Source organism: Bombina bombina, chromosome 5 (assembly GCF_027579735.1).
Source record: "Bombina bombina isolate aBomBom1 chromosome 5, aBomBom1.pri, whole genome shotgun sequence".
Classification (NCBI taxonomy): domain Eukaryota; kingdom Metazoa; phylum Chordata; class Amphibia; order Anura; family Bombinatoridae; genus Bombina; species Bombina bombina.
Genome location: NC_069503.1, coordinates 44,656,617 through 44,670,409, shown reverse-complemented (window position 1 = coordinate 44,670,409; position 13,793 = coordinate 44,656,617). Strand labels below are relative to the sequence as shown.

Here is a 13,793-nt window from a genome sequence, read left to right as displayed (position 1 = left end):
AATACTATTAGACATTAAATAGTGAGTCAGTGAAGTTATTTCTATGTGTTTATTGCTTTATTACTCACTGACGTCTGTGACACACAGATAATATCCCGGCACACAGCTGATATAACAATACTATTAGACATTAAATAGTGAGTCAGTGACATTATTTCTATGTGTTTATTGCATTATTAGTCACTGTACGTCTGTGACACACAGATAATATCCCGGCACACAGCTGATATAACAATACTATTAGACAATAAATAGTGAGTCAGTGAAGTTACCTTTTTGTGTTTATTGCATTATTAGTCACTGTACGTCTGTGACACACAGATAATATCCCGGCACACAGCTGATATAACAATACTATTAGACATTAAATAGTGAGTAAGTGAAGTTACCTCTATGTGTTTATTACATTATTAGTCACTGTACGTTTGTGACACACAGATAATATCCAGCACACAGCTGATATAACAATACTATTAGACATTAAACAGTGAGTGAGTGAAGTTATCTCTATGTGTTTATTGCATTATTAGTCACTGTACGTCTGTGACACACAGATAATATCCCGGCACACAGCTGATATAACAATACTATCAGACAATAAATAGTGAGTAAGTGAAGTTACCTGTGTTTATTGCATTATTATTCACTGTACGTCTGTGACACACAGATAATATCCCAGCACACAGCTGATATAACAATACTATTAGACATTAAATAGTGAGTAAGTGAAGTTATTTCTATGTGTTTATTGCATTATTATTCAATGTACGTTTGTGACACACAGATAATATCCCGGCACACAGCTGATATAACGATACTGTTAGACATACAAAATACTAACATATAATATTTCATTAGCATATATTAAAACTTACTGACTTATATTTGCAGAAAAGCTAAGCATCCAAACGTTTTATATTTGATAATTATTATCCGGCAATGACGTCACCATTTCCCGCCCACCATTTTCGGCATTTTGTGTAGAACACCAGTAACCAATAAATTGCTATCTTATGCATATATAATCCTTGCTAATAAGCATGCGCATAAATTTGTCTAAATCGCGCATGCGCATTTTTAATGACTGAAGATGGTGACATTTCATGCGACGCTGCGCTAACTCGCGCATGCGCAATACTTCCAAAAGACGCCATCTTTCAACTGCAGTTGTCAGCACGGATTGGGAATCCATAACGGCTGACATAGAAGTAGGTTTGGAAATAATAAATATTTAAAATATAAATAAATATTTTCTAAAGGGTACATATTTAATAAAGTATATATATTAGGAACCCATTGATTTATATGTATACTACAATGTAATTGTAATTTCATTTATGACTACAGTGTCCCTTTAAGTAGGATTTAAGTAACAGAAAATGTCTGTGTATAAAGTCTTGCTGGTGATTAATAATCTGGGTTGGTGTAGGTCGGGGGTTAATTTGATATTGTTTTATGTACAGTTAAAGGGACAGTAAAGTAAATATTAAACTTAAATAGATTGGATAGAACATGACATTTCAAACAACTTTCTAATTTACTTATATTATCAATTGCGCTTAGTTCTCTTGGTATCATTTGTTAAAGAGTACTCCTAAGTTTACTCATTATATATATATATATATATATATATATATATATATATATATATATATATATATATATATATATATATATATATATATATATATATAAGCATATACAGTATATTTACACTGTGTATATATATATATAAAAGCATATACATGTGTATTTAAACTGTGTATATATATATATATATATATATATATTTATATATATATATATATATATATATATATATATATATATATATATATATATATAAAAGCATATACAGCATATTTACACTGTATATATATATATATATATATATATATATATATAAAAGCATATACATGTGTATTTACACTGTGTATGTGTATATATATATATATATATATATATATATATATATATATATATATATATATATATATATATATATATATATATATATATGAAAAAGCATATACATATGTATTTACACTGTGTATATATATATAAAAAGCATATACATGTGTATTTACACTGTATATATATATATATATATATATATATATATATATATATATATATATATATATATATATATATATATATATATATATATATAAATATATATATATATATATATATATTAAAAAGCATATACAGGTAGCCCTCAGTTTACGCCAGGGTTAGGTTCCAGAAGGAATGGTTGTAAATCGAAACCGTTGTAAATTGAAACCCAGTTTATAATGTAAGTCAATGGGAAGTGAGGGAGATAGGTTCCAGGCCCCTCTCAAAATTGTCATAAGTAACACCTAATACATTATTTTTAAAGCTTTGAAATGAAGACTTTAAATGCTAAACAGCATTATAAACCTTATAAAATAATCACACAACACAAAATATATAATTAAACTAAGTTAAATGAACAAAAACATTTGCTAAACAGCATTATAAACCTAATACAATAATCACACAACACAGACTTCACTTGCATTTTTCTGCAAACAGTTCATTCTATGCATTCCAATCTGGACTGATTTATAGACAGGAAGATCTTGTTCCTTTGATATCTGCTTGATAGCTCAGGTCTGGTTAAACTGATTAATTTCAGCTTGCTTGGCTTTGCTACAACACAAGCGGACAGCTCCACCTACTGGCTATTTTAATAAATGCACTGCTTCTCAATGCTTTTCAATAGCAGTCACATGACTGGAAAAAAGGTTGTTATTCTGAAACAGTGTAAATTGAACCGTTGTAAAACGAGGGCCACCTGTACAGTACATTTACACTGTGTATATATATATATATATATATATATATATATATATATATATATATATATATATATATATATATATATATATATATAAAAGCATATACATATGTATTTACACTGTGTATACATATATATATATATATATATAAAAGCATATACATATGTATTTACACTGTGTATACATATATATATATAAAAGCATATACAGTATATTTACAGGGAAGAGAAAGTTCCCATAGACCACAATGTAAAGGCACTTTTCAGTGCTGTCATTTTTAACACTGCACAGCCGGTAACTTTAGCCCCCAAAAACTGCAGTTATTTTGTTTTTGTTTTTAATAAATGCTATTTTTTTATTAACGAAAAGTAACAATTACATTTAGGGGCATTTGCAGGACATTTAGAAAATTAACCAGAGATCTTTTCTCTTGTTAATTTTATAAGCGCTAATTGCTACCATGAGCTCATGGTAGAAAAAATCAGCCACTTGTAATGGCTGATAACTTATTGCGCACCCACAAATGGGCAGATTTTTAGGTGTGCGATAAATTAGCGCTCCACTTGTAATCTAGCCCATTGTGTCTCATGAAATAAAATCAGTTTCCCCTCAGTAATTCCTCTGGTATATAACATGTACAATGCTTAGCATCTATTGCTATAAGAAAAGGTTTATCCACATGATGTGCACATTAAATATATCTAGTCCAAGAAGCAGCCACACCATATAAATAATCCTTTATTAGGTTAGTACAAAAGCATAAAAATGCAACGTTTCGAACCACACAGGTTCTTAATCATGCATATACAGAGGTCTACTGAGCTCAGCCTTATATTCTATCAAAAACTCCTCCCCCATGACATCATCAAGGTAACACAGGTGAATGCTAATTAATGTTAAATTGCCTGCACCAATAGCAGCAATATAGACATGTGTTAAGTACAAACAGTAATCTTATACCAGACATTTCTTGTATTACTGAATCATTTCATACATTTTATAGAAACTCAATTTTCAAACCATAAACTATATCGAACAACAACAGCAGGAGCTGCCAGACAGGAGACCAGATCCAGGCGCCACCAGTACCATAAGAAGAACTAGTGGTAAATATTTCCAAACATGGCCTGTCTAATGAAGAGACTAATGTGCTAGTAAAGGGACTATCCTTTTGCCTAGAGACAGATTGCAACAGGAACTTTTTAAATTCTTCAGAACACTAGAACTAAAATCATTTTTTTCCAACAGGATGAATGTGGTCTCTAATAGTGTTTATAAGAGTGGGGATATGGGTGCTGTGGCTTCTAGCATTACTAACAATCTGTCTATAAAGAAAGTGGGCTTAAGAAACAAAAGTGATTTTGTTCCTGTTCAATACGATCCTAGCATTGATGTGTATTCTAGTGTGTTATGACATTGAAAATTTGCGTAAAAATAAAAATAAGCATAAACAAAAATGTCTCTAGTAAGAATTTTACCACATATAATAAATTGGGCATTAAATCATTGCACAATAATAATAACATCCTTCTTAAAGAGGCTGACAAGGGTGGAGCCATTGTGATCTTGGACAAGGATTATTATGTTAAAGAAATTGAGCTACAATTAGCCAATAGAGAGGTATATTTACCTATCAATAATAACCCATTGCCCAAGATACAATGTGAGATAGATGTATGCATTTCTCAAGCTATAAAGAAAGATCTTATTACTAATGAAACGGCTAAATTTCTTACTGTTACTCAATCCAGAACTCATATCTTTTACACCTTGCCGAAGGTGCACAAAAATGCAAAAGAGCCAACTGGGAGACCTATTGTCTCAGGGATGGGGTCTATTTTTTCCAACATTGCCATTTACCTTGATAAAATGTTAAGACCATTTGTTGAAAAATCAAATTATTTTGTTAAAGACACTAATGATTTTCTAGGTAAATTGCAAATGTTGGATCTACCCTCTGAAAAATATCTAATTTTCAGTTTAGACGTATCAAGTTTGGATACATCCATCCCACACACTAGCGACATGGATGCAATTAAATTTGGGTTGACACAATCAAAGATATATGGTGAATCAGAAATTGAATTTATTTTGAAACTCTTAGAGATTATTCTGTATTGTAATTTTTTCCTGTTTCAGGACCAATATTTTTTGCAATTGCAAGGTACAGATATGGGTTCCAACGTCGCCCCTACATATGCCAATATATTCATGAATATTTTTGAAGAACATTATGTTTATGAAAATCCATTATTTATTTTATATGGCGCCACCTGGTGGCGTTATATAGATTATATATTTGGCATATGAATGGGCGACGTTGGGACCCTATTGGATTTTGTTTCTTCCCTCAATCATGCTACTAAACATATAAAATTTACTATAGAATATAGTGAAGAAAGGATCAATTTTTTAGACACTACTGTGTACAAAACTAATGGTAACCTTCAAACAGACCTCTATAGGAAGGGAATTGATCACAATAATTTACTACACTATGATAGTGCCCACCCTAGAGCCTTGAAAAACTCACTACCCAGGAGTCAACTCCTAAGAGTGAAGAGGATTGTTACTGATAAAAGTATAGTCATCAAAAGATTGGAAGAAATGTCTAATTTGTTTAGAGCCAGAGGATATCCTGATGATTTAATTGAGAAAAAAAAGAATATATTATACAGATGTCTGAAACCTTGCCTAATAAGAAAGAAAAAGCAAACAAAGACAGGATGGTTTTTGTTACTCAATTTAATAGACAAAGTAACAAAATGTCACATATAATTCATAAACATTGGAACATCTTTAAACACAGTAATCCAGAGATAGTGGAATTTTCTAACCCCCCCCATGATTGCCTTTAGGAGGCCTAAAAATATTAGGGACCAACTGATTAAATCTGATTTGGGCCCCAAAAAAAGAAGCAGACAGACATTGATAGGTCCAACAAAAATGGATATTTTCCCTGTTTGGAATGTAGTAATTGTAATAACCTAATAAAAGGTTCCAACTTTTATCATCCCCGTACAGGTAAGAAATTTGCTATCAATGTTTTTTTTTACATGCAACACAAATTTTGTAATTTATATTTTAAAATGTCTATGTGCGCGATTTTACGTAGGCGAAACGACCAGACGTGTCCGTGATAGAATCACGGAACACAAGTCGAATATTAGAACTTCCTGCACCAAATCACCTGTTGCATGTCATTTTAAGGAGGCTGGACACACAGTGAGCCAACTTAGATATCAGATTATTGAGCATGTACCAATTGATAGACGAGGGGGTGACAGGGTTAAAAAGCTTAAGCAGAGAGAAGCATTCTGGATCTATCATTTAGAGACCAGAATGCCACAAGGAATGAGCATAGATTGGGATCTCTCAGTTTTTCTATAGATAGCATTGTAGTGATTTTTGTTTATTTTATTTTTATTTCCATAACCCTGTATACTAATGACTCAGGATATATATACTGATATAGTTTATGTTTTGAAAATTGAGTTTCTATAAAATGTATGAAATGATTCAGTAATACAAGAAATGTCTGGTATAAGATTACTGTTTGTACTTAACACATGTCTATATTGCTGCTATTGGTGCAGGCAATTTAACATTAATTAGCATTCACCTGTGTTACCTTGATGTCATGGGGGAGGAGTTTTTTGATAGAATATAAGGCTGAGCTCAGTAGGCCTCTGTATATGCATGATTAAGAACCTGTGTGGTTTGAAATGTTGCATTTTAATGCTTTTGTACTAACCTAATAAAGGATTATTTATATGGTGCGGCTGCTTCTTGGACTTTATATTGTTTTGAGGGTTTGAGTGTGAACCCTGCAGCAAGCACATTCCAGATACTGGTGCTGAACTATCTTGGCCTTTTGCACATTAAATATATCTCCAAGATGTCAATCATTTGAGACTGATGTTCTTGTTTATATAATTCTCTAACACTCTATTCATATAAAGACTCCTTTATTCTGTAAATGTAATTATTCTCTCCCTTATGTAAATCAAACGTACAACTCCTAACACTGGCATATTAATAAACAACACTGAGGGTGCTTTGGTGGTGAATGGTTGTGTAAACTGGTCAGTATGAGGACAGATATTTATACTCCTGTGTTGTGTTTGGATTCTATCACATTTATATGAGAGAAACTGAGGTGCACATATATAGAGGCACAAAGGACAGCAGAAGGACACTTCCAATCTGGGGCTTTACTGGGATTAGAAAGTATTATTTACAATAGGATCCTTTTTGATGCTTCTATTTAGAGAGTTTGACCTCTTTAGGATAATTGTAAAAAGGTTGTACACTGTGTATATTAAGTTTATTTGTGTGTAAATATTTGGTGTTTTGTGATACCCGATTTCAATAAAAACCTTTTTTCCAATTTCTAAACATGTGAAAGGTTTCTTCCCTTGTGACTCCTTTCATGTTTTCTCAGATTACTCTTATGTGTAAAACATTTTCCACACTCTGTACATGTGAACGGCTTTTCTCCTGTGTGAATCCTTTCATGAGTTTTCAGACTACTCATTAGTGTAAAACATTGCCCACACTCTGTACACGTGAAAGGCTTTTCCCCTGTGTGACTCCTTTCATGAGTTTTTAGCTCACCCTTTTGTGTAAAACTTTTTCCACACTCTGTACATGTGAAAGGCTTTTCTCCTGTGTGAATCCTTTCATGAGTTTTCAGCTCACTCTTTTGTGTAAAACTTTTTCCACACTCTGTACATGTGAAAGGCTTTTCTCCTGTGTGAATCATTTCATGAGTTTTCAGATAACTCTTATGTGTAAAACTTTTCCACACTCTCTACATGTGAAAGGCTTTTCTCCTGTGTGAATCCTTTCATGAGTTTTCAGATGACTCATTTGTGTAAAACCTTTTACACACTTTGTACATGTGAAAGGCTTTTCTCCTGTGTGACTCCTTTCATGAGTTTTCAGATTACTCATATATGTAAAACTTTTACCACACTCTGTACATGTAAAAAGCATTTTTCCTGTGTGACTCCTTTCATGAGTTTTCAGACTCCTCATATATGTAAAACTTTTTCCACACTCTGTACATGTGAAAGGCTTTTTTCCTGTGTGACTCCTTTCATGCATTTTCAGATTACTCAATTGTGTAAATCTTTTTCCACACTCTGTACACGTGAAAGGTTTCTCCCCTGTGTGGGTCTTTTCATGAGATATGAGATTTCCCTTGGATGTGAAACATCTCCCACACTCATTACATGTGAAAGGTCTCTCCCCTGTGTGGGTCTTTTCATGAGATATGAGATTTCCCTTGGATGTGAAACATCTCCCACACTCATTACATGTGAAAGGTCTCTCCCCTGTGTGGGTCTTTCTGTGATACATAAGGCTTCCTTTAGATGTGAAACATCTCGCACATTCTGTACACGTGTGAGTTTTTACAACTGTGTGAACTGTGTGGTGTTCAAGGAGATGCAAATTACATGTGAATCTTTTCTCACAATCTGTACATTTGAAGGGTTTCTTATTTGTATGAATCATTTGGCTAGACTTAAGACTTTCCCCTTCTTTTAAATGTTTTGAAAACCTAGTAAATGTGTGTGGTTTATCCTCTGGGATAATCATTTCACTAGATAAGTCATAAATGTTGTCCTCTTGTTTGATGACTAAATTACTCTCTGTAAATAATGAGTGCTGCCCAGTTCCTGCCAATTCTCCATCTCCTTTAAATATCTGCTGTGATTTCCCCAATGTTTGTGAATAGTCATTAGTGTCTAAGACTTTTGGAGTTTGGGGTATCATTCTGATGCTTCCTGTAGTGAAGGATGGGTATGAACTATTCAAGTGATTGTCTACATAAAAAGAAAAGGAATAAAGAAAATAAAAAAGTTTATTCTTCAAAATGGAATCTATCGTCTTACACAAATCATATTATTTATTTACACTCCACAAAATGGCTTCTGTATTGTGTTTATTTTTAAATTGATTAACCTGTAAATCACAAATTTAAACAAAGAAAGACAAATAATGTAAATATTTCTATATCATAATAAACTAAACCACTGATTACTGATTAAAACAATTTATAGCGCCCAGTTAAATAAGGTGCAGGTAGATAAATGTTCTCAGCCAGGGAAAAAAGTATATCTGTATTCTGGGCAAGATAGGTGGCATCTACCATCCTTATTTAACATTGCACAAGCAAATGCACATACAGCACTGCCCGGCTCATGCTCAACCAGTAGTGTGAGAATATGATGTCTTAATCATCGCAGACTAATAATTAGAGTGAGATGTTTTGAAAGGCTAAAGGAGCAGTGATCTTATGATACTTCTTAGCTTGCGGTTGCAGTTGTTTCATTTATATAATCAGCCAAAAATGTATTAGTTTAATAAGACTCACTGTGAAATTAAGCACACAAATCAGTGGCAGTTCTGGGGTGGGGAACACTTACTGGTGGAGTTCTGGGTGTTCCACATATGGGAACAAGGTAGGCGTAAGTGTAGTTATGGGTGTTCCATGAGTTTGTCAAGGTATATGTGAAGATTAATATATATTATTTAATATATATTTGGCTGTCAGCACCAAATGATTCATTCATTTATAAGATATTAAATGCTTTGGCTGACCAAAGTTCAATCCTCCCCCACTCAATATGCACAATTACAATGCATCCAAGTGAGGACAAAAGGGAGACATTCGGTCTATTTAAACTTAAACAGTCACTTCAAAGAAAGATAGATTGTCTCAAAAATGCAGTCATCTGTATATTCTATGTATTCCAGAATTTAGATAAGACAGTTACTTTAAAGCGAAATTAGCATTTTGAGATCCCTCAAATGTGTATGCCCAAGATGAGTGATAAACTTATCAGACCCTGTAAATAAACAGACATGACCTAAGTGCATGTAGGATAATATAACACCATGGCTCACTGGATTTTGTTTGAAGCTTGATTGAGCTCAGAGAAAAAAGAAAAAAAAAGTTTTTAGGTGAAGAAAATCTACAAACATGTTCAGAGCATCCAGCTGTCTTCACACAAGTGCTAAATTGTCTCCCTGCTGTGTTTGAATCCACAAAATCTAGACAATGAAAGTTTGGCCCACAGAAACACATGTTACAGTGTAACTATTTGAATGATTTTTTTTAAAATAATAATTGGTATGATTTTGTTTGTTTTATAACATGTCATCTGCTGTGTTTTTATATGAATATAAGGAGTTACTCAAATGAACATATATATATTCAGACACATTAAACATGTAGGCCTGAGAGTTAAGATTTTAGCATATCTTAACCTATATATTTTTTTAAAGCATAAAATGTCTTAGCCTCTGTATTTTTGGAAGCATGGAGATTGATATTTGTGGACCTAAAAAGCAATGGCTAATAGTAACATTTTAGATAAATGCTGCAAAAAGATGTATACATATTTGACAATTTTTCCCTTTGTTTTACAGGAAAACAAGATGTCCTTAGTCATAAAAACAGACATATGTGGATATTTTCTATTTTAACATAGAAAGTAATAAAATAATGATGTTTGGTATCAAACTACACCTTTTCTTTTATGCTAAATGAAATATAGATAATGACAAGAGAGTTTTATTAATGCAAGAGGTTATGATGGTTTAAATAATCATTTTTATAAGGATATTTGGAATATAGCAGTGAGTAATGGTGGACTGTATTTGTTGGTTGTCTGCTGCCCCCTAGGGGATTTGAATGGTATGACAGCCAAATGAATTTTCTATTAGGACACATACAGAGCCAGTGAGGGAGCGTTCCCCAAAATGAACCAATGATGGTACAGAACAAAAAGGTGTGGGGTTATATCACATGATAAAACCCCAAGCAGGTCTGCTAAACCTGTGACTGATAAAAATTGGCTGCGTTTGGATACCGTTACTAAAGGCATAATAGCTACCATTTCTTTTCCACATGCAAAAATACTCCTTTTGTATTCTGAGGTGAATTGGACAAACAAAGAAGTTTTTGGAAGCTGAATTATCGATTTGGTCATTTTGGGTGAAGTATACGCGATTGTTAAATATATATATAATATTTAAATCAAAAGGTATTTAGCAATTATAACTAAACTGCAGGAAAGAGATTTAAAAGAATAAATTGTATTTTAACCTTGCATTTCATAGCCTATGTATTTTAAAACTAGTCATTAATGCTAAGTAATTTATCTGTGCAAATATATAAATATATTTTAGAATTTGTCTTAATTGTAAGTAAATAAGGATTTATTTCAGCTTAGATAAATTGGCATTTAAACTTACTGTTTACATCTAGAATATATATATATAACTTCTGGTGTTTCAATTAGAGTGTATATTGTCCTATTGTTTAACTGAGCACTGTTAAAATTGTACCAGTCTGAATGTTATTGGCTTACATCTTGGTCTCAGTGTGATATTTTAATGCAATTCCATTGTGAATAAGGTTAGTTATAAAGTTACAATTTGGTTTGCTTTGTAAAGAGTATTGCAACAGTTTAAACACGGTATAGTTTGACTCATATTCTGGTTCCTACAAATATATTTCATTGTGTCTATAAATATTAACTAATAAAAAAGAACTTATGAATTTACATTCATTTTATTGTTTTGTATATGCATTTTATTTGGGTTTTATTTGAAAGAATAATTATTAAATATATTGTGTTATAACCCAGCCATAACCTAACATGTTGGGTCAAGGCAGGGGAAGGTAGAGTTGCAGGTGATCTGAGAGCCGGTGTTGACACAAATGTTCTTAAAAGGTGCAGATATAAATATAATAGTTTATATTTATTTAATGAGTGATCTATTCTATTTTCCCAGTAATTAAAGTCAGCATAATATCTATTTAACTCACCTAACACATATGAGTTCATGCTGATAACAGGCTCCAATGTCTGTGCTCAGGAAGAATGTGCCCTTATTCACTCCAGTTACATCAATACCTGATATCTCTCAGTGCTCTGGCCGTGTCTGTAAAAAGTATATTAAATGGTTTAGACAGATAATAATAAATAATGGTTCTGATTAACTGTACGTATGGTATAATTAAAGGCACACATAACAGTTCATGAGATACAGATCAGCTGTTTAGGTTATTACATATGTGCTATTGATTCAGCACAAGCATTTAGTAGTGAGCTCTGTGGGTGTTACAGTTGCACCTTAAATATTTATCTTTCCAGAACTTTACAAGTACAGTATAAGCTCAGGAGTAGACAATCTATTTATGAGTGGGACAAACCACAACCTTACAAATATATTATAATCATTTATTCCATTATTTATATCAAAGAGCAGCACTCACACAAATGTTAAATAAGAGTTGTTTATATGTAATTTAAATCTAATACTACAGTATTGATATTGTACTTTCTACAGATCCTCACTGTCAGACATTTTGTATTTACTAAAAATAAAATGTGTAACAAAACTCACACAAATAGTTATAATAATACCGACCAATATGTAGTACCGACCAATATGTAGTAATATATCCAACGTGAAAAGAGTCTTTAATGGAGACAGTACCACAAATACAAATAGTGATAATAATACAGACCAATATGTAGTACCGACCAATATGTAGTAATATATCCAACGTGAAAAGAGTCTTTAATGGAGACAGTACCACAAATACAAATAGTGATAATAATACAGACCAATATGTAGTACCGACCAATATGTAGTAATATATCCAACGTGAATAGAGTCTTTAATGGAGACAATACCACAAATACAAATAGTCCATACGATGTTCCTCAGAAGGAAGAGAAAGAAACACATCATAGCATAATACTGTGTAATCTTCACTCCCCAGATGGAAGGCAGACCCAGAATACTCACATTAGTTAGAGCTTCAACAGCTCAAGATAATCAGGTTTATTGTGAGACCCCAGGCAGACTGGATACAGACACAGACAAATGCTTAAAGCAAATGTACAATTTATTAATAACAAAAGCTAAAGTTCTTGTAGATCACTAAGGGTAACAGGTACAAACATACACAGATACTATGCGTGTGATAGTCCGTTGTTACAGACCGCATGAAGCTAAACACTGTATCTGTAGTCTTTCTGTACCGGATAGGTACCCTCCTTGTGACCAATTTGTACAATGCTTAAAAGACTCTACATTTTGTATTTGTCATGTGCTCCACCCCCAGTCCTTTAAATTATCTTGGTTATTAGTGAGTTGTCTTAAATCACACTGCAAGGGGGGGGGGGGTCGGAGAGACAGGCTCTAAAATGTTAACTTTTAATTTTTTTCTAGGACAGAGATAAGTAAAGGAAGCCTTTGTTTACATAGATTGATAACATAATGAGATATGATCTCTCATCAAGCTCAGCCCATTTAAAATGTTCATAAAGTATATAATAACAAAATCAACAGATGTAAACTAACAATACAATTAGTGATGCACCGAAATTCTGGACCGAACCCGAAAATTCGGGATGCACTTGGCGAAAACCGATACTGAAAATTTCTTTTTTCAAATTTTTTTTTTTTTTTGCATAATTAGACTATTTAATGAAAATCCCACACTTTTATTGAAAGCAACACACTAAAATTGGACAAAAATATCTTAAAACAATAATATGCTACACAATAATTTTACCCAAAAAAAAAAAAAAAACAGGCAAAAAATAATAATGCCATTTTCGTCCAAAAAGTTTCTACGACCAAAATATTGGTGCATCCCTACCTAAAACAATATTAAATTTCAATATACTGTATTATTCTTCATTTAATTCTATGTAACAGAATCCGATTTTTTACCAATTATCCAAAAAAAAATAATCCTAGAAAACTCATTATATTGAAAACAGTAAGTCAAGTAATGAACTTAAACAGCAGCTCTAGGCTAGCATCAAATTTGAAACTTGCTACACAAAAATTTTACCAAAAATAACAGGCAAAAAAAATAACGAAATAGCCAAAAATGTCATTTTCGGCCGAAACGTTTCTACGGCTAAAATT

At 32.4% G+C, this 13,793-nt stretch overlaps 1 pseudogene; it reads right to left on the bottom strand.

Annotated features, from left to right (window-relative positions):
- Positions 1-5,552: 5,552 nt before the first annotated feature.
- On the bottom strand, positions 5,553-11,942 carry LOC128659802 (gastrula zinc finger protein XlCGF26.1-like; annotated as a pseudogene).
- Between the last annotated feature and the right edge of the window lie 1,851 nt (positions 11,943-13,793).